Here is a 15,348-nt window from a genome sequence, read left to right on the forward strand (position 1 = left end):
AGGGAGTTATACCCCTCCTCCATGGCAGACTCCCAAGATGGATGCCCAGCAACCTCAACATAAGACTGTGGATCAGAAGACTAAACGAAAGGACAATGCCAGGATGGCATTGGTTCAGTGGAAGTGAGGGCAAGAGGAGGCTCAATAAACTCTGATCTAGTCCTCTGCGGATCAGAATTATCCCCCACGAGACCATTTCTAGCAACTGGGTGGTCTTGTGCATATATCTCACGTAAGCTCCTTGTTCTCTGATTTATGACAGGGGAAGTTGATTCACTGCGGAAAGCCCGATCTGTGCTTGGATGTGGATCATCATATGCATGCACTAGATTTGTATGCTGCGGAGTGTATGGAACTATGTACTACAACTGTATGCCAGACTCAAGGCAAAGTTTCTAAAGTGTTGTGTTAACATATTCCCCCCATTGTCTGTACGGAGGGCTTTGATCTTTCTCTCTAACTATGTCTCAACTAGTGCTTTGATATCTTCAAAGTGCGCAAAAACTTCAGATTTGGCCTTGAGAAGATACATCCAAGTATACTGTGAGAAATTATCAATAAATGTAAGCACATACCTTGCTTTGTTGATGGAAGGATGAGGAAAAGGCCCCATGAGATCACTATGGATCAGATCTATAGGAGAGGATGCTCTGTGAGTCTTGCTGGTGTCAAACTTTTCTCTAGGATGTTTTCCAAGGACACACCCTTCACAAACTCCTTTGGAGAAACTGATATTTGGCAAGCCTTCCACCATCTCATTCTTGCTTAACTGTTGTATATACCTGTAATTTAAGTGACCAAAACTCTTGTGCCAAAGCCTACTACTATCATCAGCATGTGTAAGCAATAAGGAGGATTCAGATTCAATAAATTTAGAAAATGTATACAGTCTGGCTCCATTATTTACCTCACCTGTTGCAATTTTGGAGCTGCTATGTAGGTCATATATGTTCACTGCATCTGGAGTGAATTCCACTCTCTTTCCAGTGCCAAAATGAGTGATCTGATAAATTGAATGCAGATTTACCGAAAGTTTTGGAACATGAAGCACATCTTCAAAGCTTCTATGTAAAAGTTCCACTCTACCTTTTCTGGTGACCTCAATAGGTGAGTCTTCTCCCATGAGGATGGGAGGTCCTTTGCATGCATCCAAAGAGGAATAGACTTCCTTTGCAGCAGCCATATGATGTGATGCACCAAAATCTATAATCCATGCATCAGGGGAAGAATTAATTGCAACTAAAGCATGAAAATTGTTACCTTTCCCGTGTGGCGGATCCTTAGTTTTCTTCTTGGCACCCTGAGGGATGTGGTCCCCAAGGTTGTGCTTCTGAAGGATTTATGCCATTTGGTCAATTTGTTTCTTCATGCAAGAGGATTTTGGATGGAATCCTCTTTGACAGTAGGTGCATTTGTTTCCTTTCTTCCCTTTCTCATTTCTCGAGCCGGAGGAGTCATTGAAGGGCTTGGTGTACCCTTCCTTCTTTGGATGGGAATGAGCTTTTCCCTTGTCTTTTTGCTGCTGATTTTTCTTATTTGAATCAGATCTGTGATTTTTATTGTGGCTGCCATCATGCACAGCAAGTGCATGCGCTTTTGGAGGTTTGATTTTCCCCATGCCAATGAGTTTATCTTGCTCAAAAGTAAGGGACCCCATGAACTCTTTGAGAGAAGGCACGGTGTAGGATTTACCTGTTGCAAGCCTTACTGAATGAAATGTAGAAACAAAGATGGAGTATTCTGGTCCGAGCTTTGACATAATAGAGAGAACTTGGCGACTCTCCTCCTTGGATTTGTCAATTCCACAACCCTTGAGTTGTAGCAATAGATCATTATATTTGGTGAAGAAGTCTTGAATTCTGTCATAGTTCTGTGGATCCAATGACAGCAGCTCCTCTTTGAGCTGATGTCCTTTCATCTCATCCTGTTTCCTATAGAGTTCTTCAACCTTTTTCCAAATCTCATTGGGAGTATTGCAGGCAGATAGATGAAACTGCAACTCTGGGGAGATGCACATGCATATGGATCCGTGGGCCTCATCCATGCAGTTGAGGTACTTGGATTTCTCTATGGCTGAAGTGGGTTCCACTTCTGCAGCCATGGTAATCTTGTACAACCCTTTTTGACGAAAGTATTGAGCCATTTGGTCCTTCCATTCGTGATAGTTGTACGGTGTTAGGATCGATGCTTTGGGAAACTCCATTTTTTTGTCAATATTCAATCTCCAAGCTGTAATACCTGCAAAATAAAGTACTAGTGCACCTTTTATCTAGCAACCTGTGGGCTCTGATACCATGTAAATGTGTTAGAAAACCTGCACAGATGAATCTAGCTAGTAAAGGTCGAACACATAGCTTTGCAGAGCAAAAACACTAAAAGAAAATCAAAAGAACAAAAGAATGATTCATTAGAAAATAGGTTACACTGCTCATGATATAGCATTACTGGGTGAAGATCCTAAGGTAATGCACCATAGTGGTGATCAATGAGAGGACTCAACACCTACAACAAGTTCCGAAGAGAACTAGACAGTTGCAGAGTGAAAGGAGGAGCAAATCAGGGAGTAAATCATGCAGAAGAACTAGCTAGTTGCAGAGTTAAAGAAGGAGCAAATCAGGGAGTATATCATGTAGAAGAACTAGCCAGTTGTGGAGTTAAAGAAGGAGCAAATCAGGGAGTAAATCATGTAGAAGGAATCTTGCATGTAGTCCCATGCTCTAACTAAGTGTCCGCATGTAGGTGTGTAGTACCTCCAACATTCTTGTCACCTGACATGTGGAATGAAGCTCCACTGTCCAAGTACCACACACATCCCACCATGAATAAAACCATGCATGTGATAAGTGATAAATCTAGCTCAAACTTTGAGTCCAATGCCTCACCATCAAATCCCTTTGAGGAACCCTTCTTGGATTTCTTCTGTGGACAATTCGTAGCTTAATGGCCCACTTCATGACAATGAAAGCATCGCACTTTCGATTTTTCAATCTTCTTCCCACCATGGGAAGAACCAGATTTGGGATGGGATGCCTTCCCTTTCCCTTTCCTCACCTTACTCACTAAGGCTATATTTTCCTCATCATCTTGATTCGATGAGGATCCACCTCTGGTGCTTCTTCTTATTTCCTCCTGCTTCAGATCTAACCAAATTCATTCCCAATCTGGAAATTTTTCTCTTCCATTAACCGAGTCTTGGTAGCTATGCCAGCTCTTAGGAAGACCAAGGAGTGCAAGACTCACCATGTCATCATCAGCGGTCATGATCCCTACACTTCCAAGCTCATCCCTGCAGGTGGTGAGCTTGTTCAGATATGTAGAGATTGTGTCGCCCTTTTCACACTTGATCTTACGAAGCTTGTCTTTCAGTGCCAGCTTCCTCTGATCGTTGTTGTTCTGATATAGATCTTTCAATGTTTTCCACATTGAAAATGGTGTATCCTTCCCATCGAGGCTTGAGACAATGTGGTCTCGAACTCCCTCCAGGAGGATTATCCTTACTCTAGCCACACATTTCTTCCATTCCACCAGTTGAGTAGCATCAGTCGGCTTGGGGACTTCTTGATAAATGAAGTCCTTTAGACCGTTATCATCTAATACTGCCTCCATGCGATCCTTCCAAGATATATAATTTGAGCTTCCATCAAGGGAATACTCGAGTCTTAAACCACTGAACGCCATTGGTGAAATTGAGATGTGATAAGAACTCGATTTCTATATTCAGGAACCTCAAACTTCGAACTTCTCCCTTCTTGTATACTATTCTTCACCTTGATCACCTTTGCTCTAATACCATGTAGAAATTCCCACTGTAGATCAACAGATTATGCAATAGACTAAAGCAAAATACAAGATCTACTTCTACAACAAACATTGCGAAAGCTTAATCGAATTGAGCAAGATCAAGAGAACACATAAAACTGAGAATGAGAAATCAATCACACATAACACAGAAGAAATAACCCAGGGAAAGCCTCAGCCTAAAACCCCAATCTCTGTATTATCATACAAGTGGAAATCTTGTTCAAGTTACAAAATGAATCAACTCTCAAGCTATCCTGCTCTCTCTGCAATCAAACAATATAGCTCACAGACTGAATAGAAATAGTATATGTCCTCCTCAAGCCCTCCAAGCCTCCTATTTCCTTGCGTAGTTTTTCTTGGGGTCTAGTGAATCCACATGTGTGAATTGGCCTCATCACACTCACAAAACCTGAAGAAGTAACTGCATAATCCTCAAGGAAAGAATTCCTTATGCATGCAAGGGATATTCACAATGGAATATTCTAACTACTAATAGTACATTGTCCCTCCATCTGAAGTGCAGCAGTTACATGCATGCATGCATTAACTAACTGAACTTACATTAATTCAACAAACTATTTGAATTATCTAACTGGACTTGACTCAATTAACTGGGCCAACTAATTACAACTCATCCTTATCTCTTTAATTGATGGACAAATTCCTCAATTAATGGAGAAACTGTTGCATGTCCCCACATAGACTTCATGTTTGATTTTCCTCAACTAATTATCTCATGGTGAATTAATTAATTATTTTACAAACAGTTGCTAAGATCAAATTCGAATTTTACTTCACTATTTTAGTTTTAGGGATTGACTAAAATAGGAAGGTATCCTGAAATGCTATTTATAGTAGTACTAAATTTAGCACTTCTATATTTATCATTTCTTGTTTCTATTTTCAACACAATAAAAAAATCAAGAACATATAACACATTGATAACAAAGTTCACCCAGTGAGGGTTACGTCTTTGGGCCCGGTGTCAACAGTGCGGAGGTCACTTCATTAAGTGTTGAAAATGATGATGATGTACATGGTATGTTCTTTGTCATTACAAGGAAAAATACCCTCAACCTGAGTCATGTGTCTCTCCACGAGACATTCTCTCTATAGGAACTCTCACTCAAATGGGTCCTCCTTCAACATGAAAATATAAACAAATCTCACATGATGTGGAAACAAGTATCCCTCAACATAATGGTAATGAGGGATCTCAACAATAAAGACATCACCTCAACAAATCAAGAAGAAAGACATGGCATAACTACAACATATACCTCCACTTTCGAATATGGCTGAAAAATTCAAAGCTTAGCTTCTAAAATGGAAAGCACCACTGAATTCCTGGCAATGAGTTGTGTAAAATCAACTATAAATTTGTCCAATTATAACACCGTCAAATTTTGGACTCTCGGAAATCTTGAAGATTCCCCCAAAGATTTTTTCCTAAAGATGGTTGGAAAATCCATTGCTCAGATGGAAATCCTTAGCAATCCACTGTGCTCCCTATGAAATTCTGTGAAAAATGACTATAAAGTTGGCATCATTCTGACACTGGAAAAAATCAGCCTCCAAGGGAATCTTTTAGATTCCCTAAGGTTCTCCAAAGATTCTATATTGCTAGACACTAGCATTCTACTACTTAGATGGAGATTTTGACTGCACGATTTGACTCTTGGTGATAAAATGTGTAAAAATGAATATAAGCATGACAAATTATGTCACAGGCATCTTTGGCTCTCAAGGAATCTTTTCAACATCAAAATATTCCCAAGTTCATGGTTCCACTCTTGTGGCCCACTCATGGTTCCGCTGGTTGGAACTCCTCCACCGATCTATCGTCCAGGTTCCACCTCTGCTCTGATGTTCTCTCCCCTGGTCGACTGTTTGGAGAAGGTTTATATAGTAGATGAGCGGTAGAGCCACCAAGGAACGAGTCATGGCTCATTAGTGGCGGAGTCCTCTAGCCCGGTGGTGGTTAAGGGTTCGAATCTTGTATTGGCAAGTCGTTTTGGTGCCTTTTTCCCCGGCGGTTAAGTCTTGGCTGGCAGTTATAACATTTTTTTTTTTGTTCTATGATGTGTTGATAGTCACGTAATGGAGGCGAAGTTTATGGTTATGTATTATAACCAAATAACATTAAATTTGGTGGAGTTTATTTCAATGGTTGTTATATAGTTTAATATATGGTATGAGTTTGTTCCGAACCATACCATAACAAACCTTACCATGAATACACTATATTTTTGTTGGATTTAATACAACCATTGGTTTATATTAATACAACCATATTTAATTATATGGTTATTTTAATATATAGTTTTGTCTTATATGGGGTGTATAAATATTTTCTTTTTTGTTTTGTTTTTAATGACTTTTGTCACTAGATGATATTTTTAATATCATTTATTTTTTTCCTTTTTTAGATGCAAGAGCCAATGATGGAGTGCCATGTGTCGATGGTTGATGGGTTGCCATGTGGGTCCCACTTGCTGACTGGGATGCCATGTGGCACACTGTGGTCCCCACTTTCTCCCTGTCTTGTTAAACTTTAAAGAGCCATAAGTTGGTCATACAGACTCGGATTTGAGCATCATCTATGCCACAAAAATTGTAATGATGAGCACTACAATTTGGTATTGGTTTGGATACATTTTAAAGACTTTTATTTTTGAGCCTTTCTGGAGCCACCTTCGATTTATGAGCATGTTTGAAGCTACCTAGATCATTCCCCCCCCACTGAGGAGCTTTTGGTCCTCTAAAAGCATGAACATAATCTTCCACTTTTGTGTTACATTGTCTGCACCAAAAGTATCTTGATGGTTCACCCTTCCTTCTCCTTCACCTTTTTCCTTCGGAGCCATAAGCGATGAACTGACACCTACATCCGCTGCAAACCTGTAGTATTTCTTTGCAAACTACATGGTCAATTACATGACCAATAATGACCCAAGCATGCCCATACTTGCCACAAGTTTATAACACATACTTTGTGGTCGAGTTTACATCATAATAGAAATCAATTCCCCAACTATCAATTAAAGGCCAAAAAATCAGTGTTGCTTTAACAATTGATGGAAAACACATCATTACCTTTACCTTTATATCGAAAAACATGATTTACGAAATGTGACTTGACCATGACAAGCTACCAAATCTAGTAAAACCATCTTTTACTCAATAAAGTGCTCTAAGAGGAATGTAGTGGATTTTCTTGTTGAACACCTTCACCAACTTCTTTCTACACGGGCACTTTGACCCTAAGGCATTTCTCTGGATGGAGCCTCCAACATGTGGCTCTTTGATGACCACCTCTATTGTAATTACTGCAAAAATTCCTCTTCCTCTAGACCTGCTTAACCTACTTCCTTCCCTGATGTGGAGAAGGCCTTTCATGCCTCATCCTCTTTCTTTTTGCCATTCTCTTCCAACACTCAACAATCACATGGTTATGTAAACTACAAAAACCACAAGTCTTTATATGCCATGATTTATGCTCATCATTAACATGCTTGTAATCAAAATGAACTCTAGAATATCGAGACTTGTTATACCTCTCTTGGCTATCTCTGGTGCGATTCTGGTTATGAGAGCTTGCCTCGGCTCTTCCTATGCAATTTACACTCCCATGGGAGCATGTTAATGTGTTCCCATCATTCTCTTTCCTCGACGGTTTCAACAATTTCTTGGGAACTTCTGATACCTTTGAGCACTCTCCTTCAGTGTATCTGAAACCTGCAAATCTAGGTCTTTGTACAACCTCCAATGGTTGAGTCATTCCTTGGCCATTAGCACCATGTCCTCCTCCTTTATACCCTATCTTGGTAAGGAGTCTCATGCTAGTTCCTGTAATGGGTACCTCCATGTTTCCAACAGAAACAATGTATTTGAAAATGAAATTGAAGAATGATCAACATTGTTTACATCAACTCTCGATGCTAAAACATGTGATGATGCCTTTACTAAGCCTTCTTTACGCTTCAATTATTCCAAGGCCTCTTTCATGGCACATAACTGAAGATACAATACTTGCTTCTCCTCTTTCTCTTCTCGTAGAATGCTCCTCAATTCAACATTCTCTTCTTGAAGGCTCTGATTGATCTCTTCATCTCAATGATGAGAAGACAATGAAGAAGATGAATGTACACACTAGGGGGTAGATGAAGCATCTTCCTTTGCTCTTTATTTCTCCCATTCCTCTCTTGCCATTTTCTTCTCATAAGCTTCATACATTATGTCCACCATTTTTGACATGCTGAGGAAGGCCTCGTACATATCTCTATCATCCTCCATTTTATTTCTTGTTGCATGTTCAGTCATTCACACTCGCAATTTACATCAACGAGAAGACTAGTTTGACACCAAACTTGATTTGAATCTCTTTAGCTATTGGAATTAACCAAGATCTTTTACTTTTGTGATGTTATTAGAATTATATTTAAAAGAGTATAAAATAACCACATGTGCATGCTGAAAGAAGAGGAAACATAATGATGATAAATAAATCAAGAACACATAACATATTGGTAACGAATTTCACCCCATGTGGGTTACATCTCCAGGCTCGGTGTCAAGAGTGGGGAGGCCACTTCATTAAGTGTTGAAAATAATGATCATGTACATGGTATGTTCTTTCTCATTACAAGGGAAAATACCATCAACCTAAGTGGCATGTCTCTCCACGAGACGTTCTCCCTATGGGAACTCTCAATCAAATGGGTCATCCTTCAGCATGACAATCTAAACAAATCTCACATGATGTGGCAACAAGTATCCCTCAACATAATGGTAATCAAGGCTCTCAACAATAAAGGCATCATCTCAACAAATCAAGAAGTAAGACATGGCATAACTGCAACATATACCTCCACTTTCGAATATGGTCAAAAAATGTAAAGCTCAATAGCTGAAATGGATTGCACCACTGAATTCTTGGCCATACGGCGTGTAAAATCTATTGTAAACTTGTCCAATTCTGACACAGTCAAATTTTGGACCCTTGGGAATCTTAAAGATTCCACCAAATATTCCTTCCAGAAGGTGGCTGGAAAATCTGCTGCTCGGATGGAAATTTTGAGCATACCACTATGTTCCCTGTGAAATTATGTGAAAAATGACTATAAAGTCGGCATCATTCCCACAATGGAAAAAATCAACGTCCAAGGGAATCTTTTAGATTTCCCAAGATTCTCCAAAGATTCTGTATTATTGGGCACTTGCATTCTACTTCTCAAATGGAGATTTTGTCTGCATGGTTGGATTCCTGGGGAGAAAACATGCCAAAATGACTACAAGCATGACAAATTCTATCATTGGCATCTTTGGCTCTCAAGGAACCTTTTCAACATAAAATTTTCCTAGGTTCATGGTTTCACTGCTGTGGCCCACTCATGGTTCTGTTGGTCAGAATTCCTCTACCGTCCGGGTTGCACCTTCACTCTGCTATGCTCTGCCCGGTTGACTGTTTGGAGAAGGTTTGTATAGTATATGGGCAACGAAGCCACCAAGGAACGATTTGTGGCTCATTAGTGGCGGAGTTCGCTAGCCCGACAGAGGTTAAGGGTTCGAATCTTATATTGGAAATTTGTTTTGACAGTTCATTCCCTAGAGGTTAAGTCTTGGCTGGAGGTTATAACATTTTTTTTCTGTGATGTGTTGGTGGTCACATAAAGGAAACAGAGTTTATGGTTATGTATTATAACCAAATAACATTAAAATTAGCGGAGTTTGTTTCGATGGTTGGTATATAGTTTAATATATGGTATGAGTTTGTTCCAAACCATACCATAACAAACCTTACCATGAATACGTTATATTTTTGTTGGATTTAATACAACCGTTGGTTTATATTAATAAAACCATATTTTATTATATGGTTATTTTAAGATATAGTTTTTTCTTATATGGGGTGTATAGATATATATTTTTTGTTTGTTTCTAATGACTTTTATCACTATATGAGGATATGAATATCATTTTTTTTTGTCCTTTTTCAGATGCAAGAGCCAATGATGGAGTGCCATGTGTTGATGGCTGATGGGCTGCCATGTGGGTCCCACTTGCTGACTGGGCTGCCATGTGGCACACCGTGGGCCTCGCTTTTTCCCTGTCTTCACAAACTTTAAAGAGCCATAAGTTGGTCATACAAGCTCATATTTGAGTGCCATCTTCACCACTAGAATTATAATGTCGAGAACTACAACTTGGTATTATTTTGGCTATATTTTGAAGACTTTGATTTTTGAGCCTTTCTCGAACCACGTTCAATTTCTGAGCATGTTTGGAGCCACCTGGATCATTCCCCCCACTGAGGAGCTTTTTTTCCTCCAAAAGCATTAACATAATCATCCACTATTGTGTTACATTGTCTACACCACAAGTGTCATGACAGATCACCCTTCCTTCTCCTTCACCTTTGTCCTTTGGAGCCATAAGTGATGAACCAACACCTGCATCCTCTGCAAACCTATCATACATCTTTGGAAACTAATTGCTCAATTACATGACCAATAATGACCCAAGAATCCCCATACTTTCCATGAGTTTATAACACATACTTTGTGGTCAAGTTTACATCATAATAGAAACCAATTCCCCAACTATCAATTAAAGGCCAAAACATCATTATTACTTTAACAAATGATGTAAAACACATCATCACTTTTAAATTTATATTGAAACACATTATTTACAAAATGTGGCCATGACAAGCTACCAAATATAGTAAAACAATCTTTTACTCAGCAAAGTTATCCAAGAGGAATATGGCGGATTTGCTTGTTGAACACCTTCACCAACTAGTTTCTGCACAGGCATTTTTTCCTTAAGACGTTGTTCTGGATGGAGCCTCCAACATGTGGCTCTTTGATGAATACTTCTATTGTAATGAATACAAAAATTATTCTTCCTCTAGAATTGCCTAACCTACTTCCTTCCCTGATGTGGAAAAGGCCTTTCACGCCTCATCCTCTTTTTTGTTGCCATTCTCTTCCAACACTCAACAATCACATGGTTATGTAAACCACATAAACCACAAGTCTTTCTATGCCATGATTTATGCTCATCATTAACATGCTTGTAATCAAAATGAAATCTTGAATATCGAGACTTGTTGTACCTCTCTTGGCTATCTCTGGTGCAATTATGGCAATGAGAGCTTGCCTCATCTCTTCCTCTGCAATGTGCATTGCCATGGGAGGATGGTGATGTGTTCCCATAATTCTCTTTCCTCGACAGTTTCAACAACTTATAATACCTTTGAGCACTCTCCTTCAGTGTATCATAAACTTGTGAATCAAGGTCTTTGTACAACCTCTAATGGTTGAGTCATTCCTTGGTGATGAACACCAAGTCCTCCTCCTTTATATCCCATCTTGGTAAGGAGTCTCATGCCAGTTCCTGTATTGGGTACCTCCATGTTTCCAACATAAACAATGTTATTTGAAAATGAAACTAAAGAATGATCAACATTGTTTACCTCAACTGTTGATGCTGAAATAGATGGTGATGGCTTTGCAAAGTCTTCATTGCACTTCAATTCTTCCAAGGCCTCTTTCGTGGATCATAGTTGAAGCTAAAATCTCTGCTTCTCCTCTTTCTCTTCTCATAGAAGTATCCTCAATTTAGCATTCTCTTCTTGAAGTCTCTAATTGATCTCCACATCTGAATGACAAGAAGATGATGAATAAGATGAATGTACTCGAGGGGGTAGATGGAACTTCGACCTCTTCTCTTTCTTTCTCCCCTTCCTCTCTTTCCATTTTCTTCTCATAAGATTCATACATTATATCCACCATTCTTTTGATCCTGAGGAAGGCCTCGAACATATCTTTGGCATCCTCCAGTTTATTTCTTGTTGCACGTTCAATCGTTCACACTCACAATTCACATTAGCAAGAAGATCCCTCTGATACCAAACTTTCTAACAACCCTGGTGAAAATTCAATGTAATAAAAGTTAAAAATAATAACCACAAATGAATGGGACACTTATTCCAAGCTTAATGTTTGGCAAGACATCCTGGGGGTGTTAATTTGGTTGTTTATGGCTAAGGAAATTAGCAAAGTCAATGGCTAAGGATTTGGAAAGGAAAAATGGAATTTTTGGCACAATTATTTATAAAAATAATGGAAATTAGGAAAAAAAGGAGGTGAAAGTCACAAGTTTCATGTGAGGAGGAAAATGAAGGAAAATAATGGAAAATAAAGAAAATAGAGGCCTCATTCATAACAAGGCATCTGAGGATTGGTTGGTAACCTTTTGTCAATTTAGCTTTGGAGCACTTTCATTATTCTCTCTCTCTCTCATACTCTTGGACACTTAGAGTTTTCTTGGAGCACTTTGGTGTTGGAGCAAGAAAGTTAAAGAAGGAAAGAGGAAGTAAGGATCAAGCAGGGAAAGGCAGGATTAAGCAGCTACAATAGGACTCATTGCAGGTATCAGTTTCATGTGTATTTTCCTGGCTAGATTTGGCATACATGGGATCACATGTGTTTATTTTCTACCATGGCATGGGTTTTTCCAGGAGTGACAGAATTTCCAGCCTCGCCTTGCCATTTCCTGATAGCTTTGATGAGATGGGTTCTCTCATTTGGTTTATGTGGGATGGCTGGATTGGATTCGAAGCTAAGTGGGGTGGATCTCTGAATTGAAAAACACATGGTGTAGTGGTCCCTGAACCAGACTAAGGATGCATGAAGCCACTGGCTTAGTAACCCCTGAACTATAATGTGGGTTGTAGTAAAGCCATATTATGTGCCTCGGTGGACCTAAGAATCCTTTCTGGTGAATGGAAGGATATATGGTAAAGAAAAGAGGTGGATTTTTTCTCCATTGGGCCTAGTGATTCTAGGATGGAATGCATGGTAAACCCTGGAAAGTATGTCTCAATGTAGGGCCTAGTGATCCTTGGATATGACTATAGATGCACAGTAAAGTCTGAGAGACTAGGAGGCACTCAAAGTCCTCACGGTGTAGGCAGATAACTTCGGTGGCATCCACATTGATTGGTGTTTTTTATGTGTTCTATGTGTCCCACATTCATGCTTGGAATATGGCACGAGACTGAATGGCTGAAGAGAGACTTGGCTCAGCCAATCTATGGTCAGGTGGAATGTGGTAGTCCCATCATCGGTTGGTTCATTCCATTGATTAATGAGAAATTTAGTCCATTTATTTTCATGTGTAAATTTACTGGGGTAATATGGATTTTGATGGCTGATATGTTTATTGTATTTATGTTCCTATTATGTTGGTTATGTGAACATTTTATGACAGCAGCTATGTATGGCTCTCAACATGTTTTTACTTGTATATGAATGGATAATGTGTCTATGACCTAATAGATGAACATGAAACAAATTACATGAGGAACAATGGATTATAACTGTTAAACACACATGGGCAGCTAGAGAAAAATGAAAGAAAAAACATGACAATACATTTTTTATTAACATGAGATATACATTTATAGTACAATATGTGACTCTTGGGTTTCAGATCCCAAGGTCTCTTGGACTCCTTTTGTCCATTTGGCTTCCACACTAACCCATTGAGGATTAGGTGTCCAACATTCCCCCCCTTAATCCGAAGGGTTATGTATGAGTCCAAGAAGAGAGCTGTAATACAAAATGTGCAAAAAATGCATGGCAGCACAAGGTCTGAAATGTTGGTATAAAGGGCGGTGGTTTAAGGATGACCACCAACACTGGAACGCTTAGTGCAGTTCCCGGAACTCTTCCAAAACTAGCAAGAAGCTGAAGTCTTCTGCTAGAGGAAGTGCTCCTATTGATTTGAAGAGGGAAACCTTCAACCATGAAAGGGAGGTCTCACCCCGCATAAAAGGGAGAACTTCAACCTGAAAAGGGAAGTCTCAACCTGTGATGGTTTAAGGATGACCAACAACTCTGGAATGCTTAATGCAATTCCTGGAACTCTTCCAAAACTGGCAAGAAGCTGGAGTCTTCTGCTAGAGGAAGTGTCCCCAATTTTGTTCCTGGAATTCTTCCAAAACTGGCAAGAAGCTGAAGTCTTCTGCTAGAGGAAGTGTCCCAGATTGCCAACTGAAGGCATGTTCATGGGCATCTTTGTCTCTGGCTACAACTCTGAAACTGGTGTGGCAGGTTGTGGTTCAGGCTCGCTTGATGTGACTTTGAAGCTTGTAGATGACCATCATTTCCTCCCCTGTCAGATACAAGGTGAGATGATGGAGAAAACTCAACTGCAAGACTGTTCAATACTCTAGAACAAGTTCTGACATGTGTTTGGAATATCTTCTTGGCTGTTGATGCCCATTGCCAAGAAGTGATCCATCCAAGATGAATCTTTGTTCTTGCAGGACGTTTGTTTTTGAAGCATCTGTGTGAAGAATGGCTGGTTTTATGACAGTGCTTACATGGATGAAGATCAAAATAGTGATCTTTCAAATGGCCAACTCGGTCACAGTGTTGGCATTTCACGATGTGTTTTTGTTGTTGTTGTTGTTGCTGTGGAAGAAGGGCAGAGTCTGGAACAGCTGAAGCTGAACTGTCATGAGGAGCAGCTGAACTGTCATGAATGAATCCAGCACTCTGAAACTGAATGGGTTTGGCATAGTCTGGAATATGAAAGGACAAGTCCTTGTCATATCCAAGACCAGTTCTGTGCTTGTTGTGGACAAGCTGTTCCCAAGGTCTGATGATGGGCTTGGGAAGTGCTGACTGAGTTTCTGCATCTGCATGTACAACTGCTGCTTTCTGCTGATGGGTGATTGTTTCAATGTTCTGAACAAAAACAGGTACAGAATGATGTCTATTTTGATGTAGCTCTTCTTGCTGTAGCTGTGATTCAATCTACAAAAAATCAATCTTTTCCTGTGCATTTTGTAGACATGTCTGAATTTCTGAGAGAGATCCTATGCTGATTTGTAATGTGTCATCAACAGTAGATTGTATAAGAGTTTTCATGAACTCTAATACTTCACTGATTCTGGCCATTTTTCTTCAATGTCAGATTTACACCTTAAAAACTTATCACAATTATTACTTTATGCAGAAAAGTAATAGTGCACAGCAATATATTGTGTAAATGTGCAGCAAATGAATCAGGGAATCAATATATGTAGATAGAAACTATAATGGGTTTTAAATACAATGCCACAATTGGGGCAACAGCAACTGCAAACTTGCTTGGATCCTTCAAGTACTCCTTCACTTTCAAATCAGAAATGATGACTATCAAAACTTCAATAACACCATGTCATGGGCAGGACTTGAATATTCATATGCTTTGACTGGGGTACAAATTAATATTCTCTGATCTTACCACTTTCTAGCAATGAAGAGAAGCAATGAGAGTAAATTCCAGCAAGGACTTTCAGACCCAGAATGCTGCTCCAACAACAAGGAATATAGTCAACAAAATGACAGTCTGTGCCCAGGAAGATAATAATTGTGAGACTGATTTTATAAATCGGATACAAATATTCCGCCCTCTAATATTATGCAATAATTCAGTCTTGAAAACCACTGTTGTGACAACAATTCAACCTTTGAGTCAAATTAACTC

General features: G+C 39.4%; 1 pseudogene; it reads right to left on the bottom strand.

Moving 5' to 3' along the window:
* LOC149162615 (pyruvate decarboxylase 2-like) overlaps positions 1–11,021 on the bottom strand; it is a 33,390-nt pseudogene extending 22,369 nt beyond the window's left edge.
* Positions 11,022–15,348: the final 4,327 nt, after the last annotated feature.

This window comes from Pinus tabuliformis, chromosome 5_2 (genome assembly GCF_031772625.1).
Source record: "Pinus tabuliformis cultivar Carrire ecotype Pingquan chromosome 5_2, CPIR1, whole genome shotgun sequence".
Taxonomy (NCBI): Eukaryota; Viridiplantae; Streptophyta; class Pinopsida; order Pinales; family Pinaceae; genus Pinus; species Pinus tabuliformis.